Genomic DNA, 14,388 nt, shown 5'->3' on the forward strand with positions numbered 1-14,388 from the left:
TGATATCTTACTATTGTATTCCATGCTTCACAATGCTGCTTTTTCACTGGGAGGGACTCTTTTTTTCACTATGGTCCCTGTGTACTGCTGCACAAGGGCCAGAAATAACATGCTGTGTGCAGCAGAGAATTCCATGACTCAGGCGCTCATATACCTCAGACACCCATGAGCTAACCCACACGTGCCCCTTCTCAAATCCTGGCAAGGCTGGGAGTATGTTCTGCACAACACAGAGTGCCTGTAGGCAATTCACATTGGGTTGCTATAACTTAGAGCATTTCTCTGTGCTACCTAACATACTATTTCATCCCTTACCCCTTCCCATAATTTAATTCTAAAGCCACAAAAGCATATCAAAGCCACAATTGGCTTACTATCCTGAAACTCTGTAGGGGGTGTGCTGTGCCTCCTAGAGGCACAGACCAGAATCTCACTTTTTGGGGGGAGGGCAGGAGGATGGAGAAAATTAAATACATTTTGATAATGCTCATGAAAACCAGAAAGATAATGACTACTCTAGACAGTGCTGGCAGTCATTGTACAAACTTCCCCACGCAACATTGCCAATCTATCTCACTCCTGACTGTGACACACCTGCTTGCTAAGAGCTGTGCTTCAGTTTGCACTATATTATTGGCTGCCTATTGTACCAAATGCTTGTTACTGTGCTATTTTATATTCTGAACCGAAATGTGCTGTGGAGTGGAATCAAACCACCACATTCCCTTCACTTGCAAATATAAACAGCCAGATTGAGACCTGTGGCTCCAAATGTAAAGGACTAATGCATTAAGCTGTGGTTTAACCCTTTCATTGTTCTACATATTAAATAAAAAACCTGGAAATACACACTTCTCCTCTTGTAACCCCAGAAGTGATTTAAAGAACAACATCAAGGGTATAATTGTAGAAGAATTCAGTTAGAAAATGGATTGTAAGCAAATATTTTATTTTAGTATTGCTATGTAATAAATGTTAACACAAACAGTGGTCAAACAGTATTATTTAAAAGAACAAAACCAGCAGACCCACTGTTGTAGGAAGGTTATGATGGCCTAAAATTAAAACAATATCCAATGCCATGACAATTTATGTTTTCATTTATAAAACCACTCTTCTTATTAACTTTCACTCTTATTTACTGGGGGTAAGTGGGAACACACCAAACAGGAAAAAAGCATACCAAATCGTGTCCTGTGGACCTCAGGATTATGGCCCAAGAGACACATTTATTACTATTGTTGTAGATCATGTGACAGGTTTAAAATGGTCCCCTATTTCAAGAGTGATGGGTAGGGTAAGACAAGACTACTTAACATGACTGCAGTTCCTAATGTAAAAGTGTCAGTGTGCTGAGAATATTCAGAATGTGTTTATTCTCATTACAGTTTTCAATTTGTCAGTACTTTACTGGCATGCAACCACAAAGCATGGACTGCTGTTGCTGGTTAACCTTGTTATTGCAGACAAGTTACAAGTCCTGACAAGAGTTTGATAACTGTGCCTACTTATTGTAAGCCATAGATGAGGAAAGGGTAGGAGGTTCAAAGTAAGCCATGCTTTCCTGTATAAGTTCCCATATAATCATTCAAAATTACTGTAAATATAATAGCAGAAGTGCTTGACTGTCATTTTGTTATTATAACATGAGGTGAGAAGGTAATAAAAATGGAATCGGATGTGATGCTGCAGTATAATATAGGGTATTTAGGTCCTGCAAATGTATAAACACGTATGTGGCTTTTTTCAAGTGTTTGCAGGATCAAGACTCACTTAGTCATATAATCTTTCCTGGAAATGTCCAGAACATGACCATCTGATAATGAGTAGGCAGGTGGGGAGTATGCAAAAAAACCTTTACTCCTCTTACTCGCTGCCTATTTCTTTTTCTCATCCACCCGTTGCATCCTGTCCTGAACTTACACTGTAAATCTCTGGAACAACACTTCTCTTTTTTCATTAATTTTTCTTTTTTAAAAATGACAGCAATGAAGTTCTGATTCTCCATTGAGGTCAGAGGCAACTATAATGTAAAGATTATTTGACCAAAAGCATTAAAAAGTTTAAAAATACAAGAAGAGAAGGTAAGTGGTTTAGGCTATTCCTTTTGATCAGGCCATATGCACTTTAATACAATGCCCACCACTTATTGGGCTTACTGGGTAGTTGGCTAGCAATGGCTAGTATTAGCAGTCAAACTGATAAGAACTACTGAGTCTGTAGGACATAGCCAATGTACAGGTCACAGCAGAAACACTGATTGTGTTAGAATTATCATTCAGAGCTATGGAGATTGAAGTAATCAGCCACATTTGCTGGAGATAAATGGCTCTTTGCATTAGGGCTCTGTAAATAAAGCACAAAGGGCAACACTTTGAAATGTACAAAGATAGCCCTATCAAAAGACATGTCCTGATTTCCAGAGGTGTTGAGCACTAATAATTCTCATTTGCCTTAAGAACTGTGACAGCACTTCAAATAAAGTATACATTTTCCTATTTTTTGAGTGTATAATATTTGCCATCCAAGTTTTAAAATGTTGACTATAACCAAATTATTTTAGGTCCCAGTAATTGCCAGTGAAATGCAAAGAGTGCAAGATCAGCCCTCAACTACCTCCTGCAAAAGATCATTTGTGCATCATTTCCGGGTTTAATCAGGGTACTGAGAGAAGCAGTGTGACCATATGCTGAGCTAGGTAGTGTGATCTTGCTTATCACTATAGACCTATGCTCGTTATTGTCTCCCTAACATGAAAAGTGAGCATATGGGAGGTAGATGCTCAGGGTTCCCAGTCTGATGTAGCTAATTTTGCATATGTTTGAAGATCCTGCCCTTTCACGTCAACAGGAACTACTCCCATGAAGTTTGTCTGACAGATGCAACATTTGATCCATTGATTTTGGAGAGCATTATGATCAATGATACCAAACAACAGAATGAGAGTTAGCTGATAAAGGCAGGGGGCTTCAGAACCTCCTGAAAGAAAGAAAAACTTATTCTCACATATCCTTGTTGTTCCATATGGAGGAGACAGTGAATTCCTCTCTCACGTCTCACTGAAAAGACTGATTTACAAAAGAGCAAATACCTACATTATCAGATATTTATAGAGTTTTAGTCATGAGATTTGATATCAAATCAATGGACACTACTCAGTTTACAAGTTTTAATACACAATGGAATAGTTTAAAAGGAGAAATATCCAGTGTGATGATATTTATGAGAATAGCCCCTTTCTTTAGTTGTACAAATAGATTTAAATCTATATTTACAAATTAACCAATTAGAAGTAAGTCACTTCCTCCTCACAAATCTATTTTAACCATCTATTTTTAAATTTATAATATAATCAGAGTTTCCCAACTTGATGATCTTTATTTCTGCACCTATACAATGTAGTTCTATGGGTAGGGGAAACATCCAATGACTTCAGAGTTTTACTTGTGAAGACCTATTGTATCAATTCTTACATTTTTTAAATGGCAAAAATCTAGTACTGTAACTAAGGTTGGGTCATATAGAAGGGGTGCAAAAATGGTGGCAACTGCTATTGCTGTTGGTCTGACCTGGCCTTGCCACTGCTACTACTGCCACCCTGACTGTTATGCCTTTGAATAAAATCCTCTCCTTTTTCTAAAATTTAGTTTATGATAAAAAAGCCATCTAAACTGAGATGTTTGCTACTAATATACTGTTTTTTATAGCTGAGTTACAAACCCCCTAATGAGAGCTCTGGATTAGGAACCCTGTAACAGCATTTATAGTAAGAAGAATGTGTACATCAGTTTCAGATGCTGACCTTGTAACTAAAACATTTTCTGGGAAAATCAAATGCTTTTCATTATTACATCTAATTTCTGCCCCACATTCAAACCATTTCTAAACTCAACTTATGGAGGCTTACGTTCATGTGTAAACAGAATATATCTTTATGAATCATACAAGGATGTCAGCACCTTGAGTCTTGTGTAAAGTTCACAGACTTGAGAAAACTGAACCTTAAGGGACTTTTTGTTGGGGCTGTAAGAGCACAGTGACACATTTAAATTTATTTCATTTATGCCTTATGCACAAGGAGACTTATCTTTACTCTCCAATATGCCTCAGTATCAGAGGTGAAACTTTAGGAGCAATCAGAAATAAAAAGGAGCCATGTACATTCTATCATAAGAAATACATTTCAGTAAATAATCACCACCCTTTAGTAAATAATCACCACCAAGCACTGAACAAAGCTAATTCTTCTTTCAGTTAAGTGGCTTACCATTCATAGCAGCTTCATCAACTTCACTGCACTACTCTAGATTCAAGGTCTATGCAACTGAAACTAGTCTTTGGGCTGATAGACTTATGTATAAAGTGTTTGGATAGGGAAAAAAAGTAGTTAAGATTTATTAAAGCAACAGGTATAGTGGAACTTAATAACTGATACAAGTGTTTTTGTGCAGAACAGTGCAACATGATCCATTATATTTTCCATTCTCTTTCAGTGGTTCTGGCTGAAAACCATACTTGAAAAAGGATAGCTGTGCTTTCATCTCAATCAACAGAAGTTGACAGTCAGGAAGACGGACACAGGATTGGAACCCAGGATCCTTCATAGCTCCTAGGAATGAAAAAACAATCATGTATTTTCATGGTACAGTATCTAGTTACTCTCCTCAAATAATCAAGATCACTGCTTGCATATAAGCTAAAACCGTCCCAATGTAACTGGAAAGTCTGAGATATCAGACTGACTATGCATCTTCATCTTACAAGTGAATGTGCCATGCAGAGTGACAAAAATTGTATCCAGGGACTTAGCTATACAAAGAATTGGGAAGCACTGGCAAAAACATCAATCCTCTCCCAACCATGCCAATTGGCTGATACCAATCCGATAGTCAATATGCAGCTCGGCAGCTTGGAGATCAGCATCTGGTGAGTAAGTCTGCAAAGGGAAAGGGGCGTGGGGAAGGAAAGGGGCATGGAGGGGGCAGATATAGACCCCCATGGTGAGGGAGGGGATGGGGCAGGTGCTGCCCAGCCAGGGCGGGGCAAAGCGTGGGATGGAGCTGTGGCCGGTTCATCCATGGGGCACAGAGGGGTGGGAAGGGGGGGCAGCTCCCACTGTTGTACACAGCCTTGGGGGTGACATGGGGGGCATGTGTGTGGGGTGAGGGCAGGCTGCCCTCTGCAGGCTCGGAGACAACGGTGGGGGGCATGGAGCTGGGCCACGGCTGTGCTTGGGGTGGGCAGGTTGGGCAGTGGTGGTACTGGGACGGGGAATATAGGGGGGTTTAGGGAATTTTGGGGTGGCTGTAGCACACCCCATAGCCCCCCTTCCCAGTGCTGCCACTGCCTGCCCCACCCCTGCACACCATGAGCGCAGCCCCAGTCCAGTCCCCCTGCTAGGAAGACTGGTGCAGCCCCTGGCCCCATGCCTGCAGTGGGCAACCTGCCCTTGCCCCGTGCACAAATCTGGAGGGCACATGCCCCCCCCATACCTCCCTTGGGGTTGCACACAGCAGTAGGGAGCTGTCCCCCATCTCCCTACCCCCCTGCCCCCTCCAGATGAACCACCTGCCGCTCTGTCTTGCACCCCGATCCAGCTGGGCAGCACCAGCACCTACCCCTGCCCTTGTCCCACTCCTCTCTTCACCATGGGGGCCTTGATCTGCCCCCTCCCCTTTCACCCCACAGACTTACCAGCCAAATGCTGGTCTGCAATCCTAGCTGTGTGCATGCTGCATCTGTGTGCCTGTATGCAGCATTTATTGGTGACATTATCACCTACACCAGCCAAAAAGAGCTAATTGCCATTTATATCAATTTTTCTTTTACTGGTGCCAATCCGATATGGACCAATACATTGGTGCACCTCTAGTTTTGCGAGGCTTTGAACTGTGAAACACCCACCCTTCTAAGGGATTAAAATGATGACTATCCCTTTGCTCAAAGAAAGAAGTAGCATAAAACACTATTGAAAAAAAATCATTCCATATTTACAAGTCTCATAGATCTGCAAAGACTGAAGGAAAGACCATAAATTCAAGAAAGAAGAGACAAGTAAAAAGAATTTACATTCCTCTTTTATAATCAACACTTCATGGAGGTGAGTGAGGCTGAAGTGGGATAATGTAGACAGTAAACTGGAAGGGAAGACTCTAATGGATAAAACAGAGGACTAGAAATCTGGAGATGTGCAGTCTAGTCTCATCAGTGGTTGACCTGCTGAGATTATGTTATAGGTGTTTTACATGTGCTCCAGGGAGGTGGGGGCAGGGGAGGGGGGGTCTTTAATTAGAGTGGCTCTGAGAACCACTCTAATTAAAACACCCGCAGCATCTCATGTATCAGTGTCCCTGTGCTTCATGTGATGAGCTTTAGTTAAAGCACTACTGCCACCATTGTGAAGCACGGACACTGGTACACGAGATCCAGAGACTGCTGGAGGTGTGCTAACTAGCACGCTCCAATAGACTCAATTAATCGAATCTGCTTCAACACGCAAAGCATCAAAGAAGCCTCTCTACACATCTATAGACACCCTACAGTTCCTTTTTGCATTTAGTGCTAAGTCTTGTTTAATTAACATGTACTATAGCATTATACATTTTCCTACTTTTGATGGATAGGATTGCAAAGGAAATGCAGTTAATAACCATGAACTGAGGGTAAACTAATGCAGCAATGCCTTCCAGCATTTGCAAAGACCCTGCCCCATTTACTTCAATAAGCTGTTACCTAAGATAGCCCATCAGGATATTTTAAAGGGGAACATTGCTAGCAATATCATTGCTGACAAAAGCATATAAGAAGAGGGTTGATTATTAAAACTGGCACAAGTACATTATTTCCCTGACTGAAAGTAGCTGAGAGTAATAGGAATAAAGCTGCTGATGCTAGAATACTAGGAATAACATCATTAGAGCATGTGATTCATCAGTCAACTCTTCAACTGAGCCCAAACATTGGAGGTTCTAAAAAAGGAGCAGTAGCATGTTTAAAAAAAAATCTATTGCTTCTGTAATTATTTTTTTAAATCCAGATCACAAAGAAGAAATATTAAAATACTAAGAGAAACATGTAGCCTTATTGAGTTGGATGGAAAAAAGAACTGAGGAACTCACAAAGTTTTTGAAAGTTTTCGCAAAACAAAAAGGTTGGGAGGAATGTGCATTCAGAGGATTACTGATGAACATTTGAGATTTTGCTCAGTATCGATTAGTATATTTTTAGGGCCTGATCGTGCGCTCACTACAGTCAGTCATATTTCTGTGTCACACATCTGGGAACTCAATTTTGCTCTGCTGAAGACAATGGAAACTTTGTAACTAATTTAAATGGGAGCAGTATCTGCACCCAGATGTAGAAACAAAATTAAAATGAAGGTCCTTCGTTCATTTTTATCATGATAACAGAACTCCCAAGGATGTCAATACCACCCCCACCCCCCACCCCGTTTTAAAAACTGCTTTATCTCTCAAATACATGGGAGCAAATTCTGCCCTCAGATATGTCCTTCTATCCACTGGTATAAATCAACAGAAATTCCCCTGATGCTAAGAGAGTTATGATGGTGAGAGTGCAGAATTAGGTCCATAGTTATTGCAACATTTCATCTAAACTGAATCTTTGAGGCACAATCCATGGTAGGATGACATGTAAAGGCATGCAACACCAGTGGGAGCTCTTGTAGGTCAATACTGAGACCACTTTTTAATGGTATTGCAGCTACTCTCTGCTCCAGCCTGATGCTTCCCAGGGAATATTCCCAGTGTAAAGAGTGTCCAGAGGTGGCAGCGGCAGCCCAGTCAGGCCTAGGATAATTCTTTCATTACAGGAAGAATGCAAGGAGGGAGTACTATTAGTCATTTCTACTCTTGTTCTCTTTCCCCTAGCTTTTACGAGCCTCTGAATCCAAGGCAACACTCATAAAATAGTTTTTTAGACTATTCTGAACCTTCAGGGGCCAACAAGGACCCAAGAAATCTCAAGATTGGGAGACAAACTGTTTCTTTGGGTGTGGATTTATAGTGCCTTAAACAATGTCCTGGGCTACAAACTCCTAGAACAGATTCCCAAAAGGTGGACTAAGGCACACTAGTGTGCTGTGAGATCAATATTTCATCTAAGGAAATAGGCAGCCAAGGTTCTTTGGGTAAATGTGATATCTTTTATTAGGCCAACTAGATAGTTGGAAAAATTGTTCTATACAAGGTTTCGGGCACCAACACCCTTCTTTAAGCATTGTTGTGCCTGAAAGCTTGCAAAAACCAATTTTTCCAACTGTTTAGGTGGTCTAATAAAAGATATCACATTTACCCAAAGAACCTTGTCTGCCAGTAAGATCAATGGAAGCATACTGTAAGATTCCCTTGTGTGAGGAGAAAAATGCTCTCCTCCCCCATCTGGTACGCTATGCCTGCCCCAACTACTCCAGCAATGCCTGTGGCTGCTCCTCGGGGGACTGCCACCACTGCTTCTGCCTTCTCCAGTCCCAGGCATCCCTTGTGCTGACCACACCCTGCTCCATGCTTCCAGCAGTACCCTGTGCTGCAAGCAGGCAGACACACAGATGGAGCCAGGCTTTGCTGCCCAGCTCATCTGCTCTGGTCCTCCCACCCTCCCAGGGCCAACAGAAGGGGCCATGGAAGTGGTTTCTGGCATGTAAGACTGCTGGAGCAGCCTCAGCAGCAGGGCTGCCCTTGCCCTAAGGTACAGACCATGGGTCAAGTAGAGACAAACAGTGGAAAAAGCAAGGCACAACAGGGTGAGAGCCTACCCCTGCTATGCCTAACTGACAGGAGCTAGATTAGCAATTCACAACTTTTTTTTTTAGCTTGAAGGCCCCCTTGCATAACTTTTTTGAATTTAGATCAAGTGATTTTCAAATATCTATCTATCATAGAATCATAGAAAATTAGGGTTGGAAGGGACCTCAGGAGGTCTAGTCCAACCGGCTGCTCAAAACAGAACCATACCCAACTATATCATCCCAGCCACGTCTAGCCAGGTTTTAAAAACCTCTAAGGATGAAGATTCCACCACCTCTCTGGATAACCTGTTCCAGTGTTTAACTACCCTCCTAGTAAGAAAATTCTTCCTAATACCTAACCTAAACTTCCCTTGCTGCAACTTGAGACCATTGCACCTTGTTCTGTCATCTGCCACCACTGAGAACAGTCTAGCTCCATCCTCTTTCAAACCCCACTTCAGGTAGTTGAAGGCTGCTATTAAATCTCCTCTTAGTCTCCTCTTCTCAAGATTAAATAAACCCAGTTCCCTCGGTCTTTCCTCAGAAGTCATGTCCCCCCGCCTTTGAACCATTTTTGTTGCCCTCCATTGGATCCTCTCCAGTTTGTCCACATCCTTTCTGTAGTGAGGGGCCCAAAACTGAACACGGTACTCCAGATGTGGCCTCACCAGTGCTGAATGGAAAGGAATAATGACTTCCCTTGACCTGCTGGCAACACTCCTAGTATGCCTTCTTTGCAACAAGGACACACTGGTGCCTCATATACAGCTTATTGTCCACTGTAACCCCTAGGTCCTTTTCTACAGAGCTGAGGCCCAGCCAGTCAGCCCCCAGCTTGTACTGGTGCATGGGATTGTTCCATCCATCCTAAGTGCAGGACTTTGCACTTGTCCTTGTTGAAACTCATGAGATTTCTTTTGGTTCTATCTATCTAAACACACACACACACACACACACACACACACACACACATATACATACATACACACGTACGCACACACAAATACACACACGTATATATGTATACACACACACGCGTACACACACACATATATATACACACATACACACACACGTACACACACGTATATACACACACGTACACACACATACACACGTACACACACATACATACACACACGTATACACACACATGCACACGTATACACACACATACACATGTACACACATATATATACACAAGTACATACACACACACATATACACAATTATACACACACGTATATATACACACACACACACATACACACACGTACACATGTATACACACACACGTACACATATACACATACACACGTATACACACACGCACACACATACATATACACACACGTACATACACACACACATACACATGTATACACACACACGTACACATATACACATACACACGTATACACACACGCACACACATACATATACACACACGTACATACACACACATACACATATACACACACGTACACACATACATATACACACACGTATATACACACACACGTACACACATACATATACACACACGTATATACACACACACGTACACATATACACATACACACGTATATACACACACATACACGTACTCATATACACATACACACATATATATATATACACACACACACACACACACACACACACACACACGTACATATACACACACGTAAACATATACGTAGTGTAGTCAAGGACGCACTGCAGAGTAGGAGTTTTGAAGTGATGGGAGCCCAAGAAGGGTGGCTGTGCCTTAAGGAAACGATCCTTCGGGCACAAAGTGAGACGATCCCGATGCGGGGAAAAAGAGGAAAAGGGGCCAGGAGGCTTCCTTGGCTGACCAGAGAAATCCAGGGCAGCCTAAGGGCCAAAAGGGGAGCACATAAAAAGTGGAAACAGGGAGAGATCACCAAAGATGAATATACCTCCTCTGCTCGCGCTTGTAGGGAGGCAGTTAGACGGGCCAAAGCTACCATGGAGCTGAGGATGGCATCCCAAGTAAAGGACAACAAGAAATTGTTTTTTAGATATATAGGGAGTAAAAGGAAGGCCCAGGGAGGAATAGGACCCCTGCTAAATGGGCAGAAACAACTGGTGACGGACAGGGGGGACAAGGCTGAACTCCTCGAGTTCTTTGCCTCAGTGTTCCTAAGCGAGGGGCACGACAAGTCTCTCACTGGGGTTGTAGAGAGGCAGCAGCAAGGCGCCAGACTACCATGCGTAGACCCTGAGATGGTGCAGAGTCACTTGGAAGAAATGGATGCCTTTAAGTCGGCAGGCCCGGATGGGCTCCATCCCAGGGTGCTGAAGGCACTGGCCGACATCATTGCAGAGCCACTGGCAGGAATATTTGAATGCTCATGGCGCATGGGCCAAGTCCCGGAGGACTGGAAGAGGGCCAATGTGGTCCCCATTTTCAAGAAGGGGAGGAAAGAGGACCCGGGCAATTATAGGCCAGTCAGTCTCACCTCCATCCTTGGCAAAATCTTTGAAAAAATTATCAAGGCTCACATTTGCGAGAGCCCGGCAGGACAAATTATGCTGAGGGCAAACCAGCACGGGTTCGTAGCAGGCAGATCATGCCTGACTAATCTAGTCTCTTTTTATGACCAGGTTATGAAACACCTGGACACAGGAGGAAGGGTGGATGTCGTATACTTAAGACTTCAGGAAGGCCTTCGATACAGTAGCCCACCCCATACTGGTGAACAAGTTAAGAGGCTGTGACTTGGATGACTACATAGTCCGGTGGGTGGCGAATTGGCTAGAGGGTCGCACCCAGATAGTCATGGCGGACGGGTCGGTTTCGACCTGGAAGGGTGTGGGCAGTGGGGTCCCTCAGGGCTCGGTCCTTGGACCAATACTCTTTAATGTCTTCATCAGAGACTTGGACGAGGGAGTAAAATGTACTCTGTCCAAGTTTGCGGATGACACAAAGCTATGGGGAGAAGTGGACACGCCGGAGGGCAGGGAACAGCTGCAGCCAGACCTGGACAGGTTGGACAAGTGGGCAGAAAACAATAGAATGCAGTTCAACAAGGAGAAATGCAAAGTGCTGCACCTAGGGAGGAAAAATGTCCAGCACATCTACTGCCTAGGGAATGACCTGCTGGGTGGCACAGAAGTGGAAAGGGATCTTGGAGTCCTAGTGGACTCCAAGATGAACATGAGTCGGCAGTGTGATGAAGCCATCAGAAAAGCCAATGGCACTTTATCGTGCATCAGCAGATGCATGACGAATAGATCCAAGGAGGTGATACTCCCCCTCTATCGGGCGCTGGTCAGACCGCAGTTGGAGTACTGCGTGCAATTCTGGGCGCCACACTTCAAGAGGGATGTGGATAACCTGGAAAGGGTCCAGAGAAGGGCCACTCGTATGGTTAAAGGCTTGCAGACCAAGCCCTGGAGGAGAGACTAGAGAACCTGGACCTTTTCAGCCTCCGCAAGAGAAGGTTGAGAGGCGACCTTGCGGCTGCCTATAAGTTCGTCACGGGGGCACAGAAGGGAATTGGTGAGGCGGTAGTCATGGGGGACCTAAACTACCTGGACATCTGCTGGGAGACGCAGACAGCAAGGTCCCATCGCTCACGCAGGTTTCTAACTTGTGTACAGGACCTCCACCTGACACAGGAGGTGTATGGTCCCACTAGGGGGAATGCCATACTGGATCTGGTATTGGCAACGGGAGATGACATGATAGGGGACCTCCAAATCGGTAGCTATCTGGGAGACAGTGATCACCTTATGATAGAATTCAACATAAGACGGCGAGTGGGTAAGGTAACTAGTAGGGTGAAAGTGCTAGACTTTAGGAAAGCTGATCTCATTGCACTCAGGCGATTAGTCAAGGAAGCACTGCAGAGTAGGAGTTTTGATGGGATGGGTGCCCAAGAAGGGTGGCTGTGCCTAAAGGAAACGATCCTTTGGGCACAAAGCAAGACGATCCCCGAGCGAGGCAAAAGAGGGAAAGGGGCCAGGAGGCTTCCATGGCTGACCAGAGAAATCCAGGGCAGCCTAAGGGCCAAAAGGGGAGCACATAAAAAGTGGAAACAGGGTGAAATCACTAAAGATGAATATACCTCCTCTGCTCGTGCTTGTTGGGAGGCAGTTAGGCGGGCCAAAGCTACCATGGAGCTGAGGATGGCAACCCAAGTAAAGGACAACAAGAAATTGTTTTTTAGATACATAGGGAGTAAAAGGAAGGCCCAGGGAGGAATAGGACCCCTGCTAAATGGGCAGAAGCAATTGGTGACAGATAGAGGGGACAAGGCTGAACTCCTCAACGAGTTCTTTGCCTCAGTGTTCCTAAGCGAGGGGTACGACAAGTCTCTCACTGGGGTTGTAGAGAGGCAGCAGCAAGGCGCCAGACTTCCATGCATAGATCCTGAGGTGGTGCAGAGTCATTTGGAAGAACTGGATGCCTTTAAGTCGGCAGGCCCGGATGGGCTCCATCCCAGGGTGCTGAAGGCACTGGCCGACGTCATTGCAGAGCCACTGGCGGGAATATTCGAATGCTCGTGGCGCACAGGCCAAGTCCCGGAGGACTGGAAAAGGGCTAACGTGGTCCCCATTTTCAAAAAGGGGAGGAAGGAGGACCCGGGCAACTATAGGCCAGTCAGTCTCACCTCCATCCTTGGTAAAGTCTTTGAAAAAATTATCAAGGCTCACATTTGTGAGAGCCCGGCAGGACAAATTATGCTGAGGGGAAACCAGCATGGGTTTGTGGTGGGCAGATCGTGCCTGACCAACCTAGTCTCTTTCTATGACCAGGTTACGAAACGCCTGGACACAGGAGGAGGGGTGGATGTCGTATACCTGGACTTCAGGAAGGCCTTCGATACGGTATCCCACCCCATACTGGTGAACAAATTAAGAGGCTGTGACTTGGATGACTGCACAGTCCGGTGGGTGGCGAATTTCCTAGAGGGTCGCACCCAAAGAGTCGTGGTAGATGGGTCGGTCTCGACCTGGAAGGGTGTGGGCAGTGGGGTCCCGCAGGGTTCGGTCCTTGGACCGATACTCTTTAATGTCTTCATCAGCGACTTGGACGTGGGAGTGAAATGTACTCTGTCCAAGTTTGCAGATGACACAAAGCTATGGGGAGAAGTGGACACGCCGGAGGGCAGGGAACAGCTGCAGGCAGACCTGGATAGGCTGGACAAGTGGGCAGAAAACAACAGGATGCAGTTCAACAAGGAGAAATGCAAAGTGCTGCACCTAGGGAGGAAAAATGTCCAGCACACCTACAGCCTAGGGAATGACCTGCTGGGTGGCACGGAGGTGGAAAGGGATCTTGGAGTCCTAGTGGACTCCAAGTTGAACATGAGCCGGCAGTGTGACGAAGCCATCAGAAAAGCCAATGGCACTTTATCGTGCATCAGCAGATGCATGACAAATAGGTCCAGGGAGGTGATACTTCCCCTCTATAGGGCGTTGGTCAGACCGCAGTTGGAGTACTGCGTGCAATTCTGGGCGCCACACTTCAAGAAGGATGCGGATAACCTGGAGAGGGTACAGCGAAGGGCAACTCGTATGGTCAAGGGCCTGCAGACCAAGCCCTATGAGGAGAGACTAGAGAAACTGGACCTTTTCAGCCTCCGCAAGAGAAGGTTGAGAGGCGACCT

The 14,388-nt window shown here is 44.8% G+C and overlaps 1 long non-coding RNA gene across 1 annotated transcript in view; it reads right to left on the bottom strand.

The window, feature by feature from the left end:
- Positions 1-932: 932 nt before the first annotated feature.
- The window catches only part of LOC106737927 (uncharacterized), a 30,790-nt gene continuing 17,334 nt past the window's right edge, over positions 933-14,388 (bottom strand). The window contains exon 2 of the long non-coding RNA XR_009462596.1: positions 933-4,609. This is a non-coding gene — a long non-coding RNA (uncharacterized LOC106737927). The remainder of the gene's footprint in view (positions 4,610-14,388) is intronic.

Source organism: Alligator mississippiensis, chromosome 5 (assembly GCF_030867095.1).
Source record: "Alligator mississippiensis isolate rAllMis1 chromosome 5, rAllMis1, whole genome shotgun sequence".
Taxonomy (NCBI): Eukaryota; Metazoa; Chordata; order Crocodylia; family Alligatoridae; genus Alligator; species Alligator mississippiensis.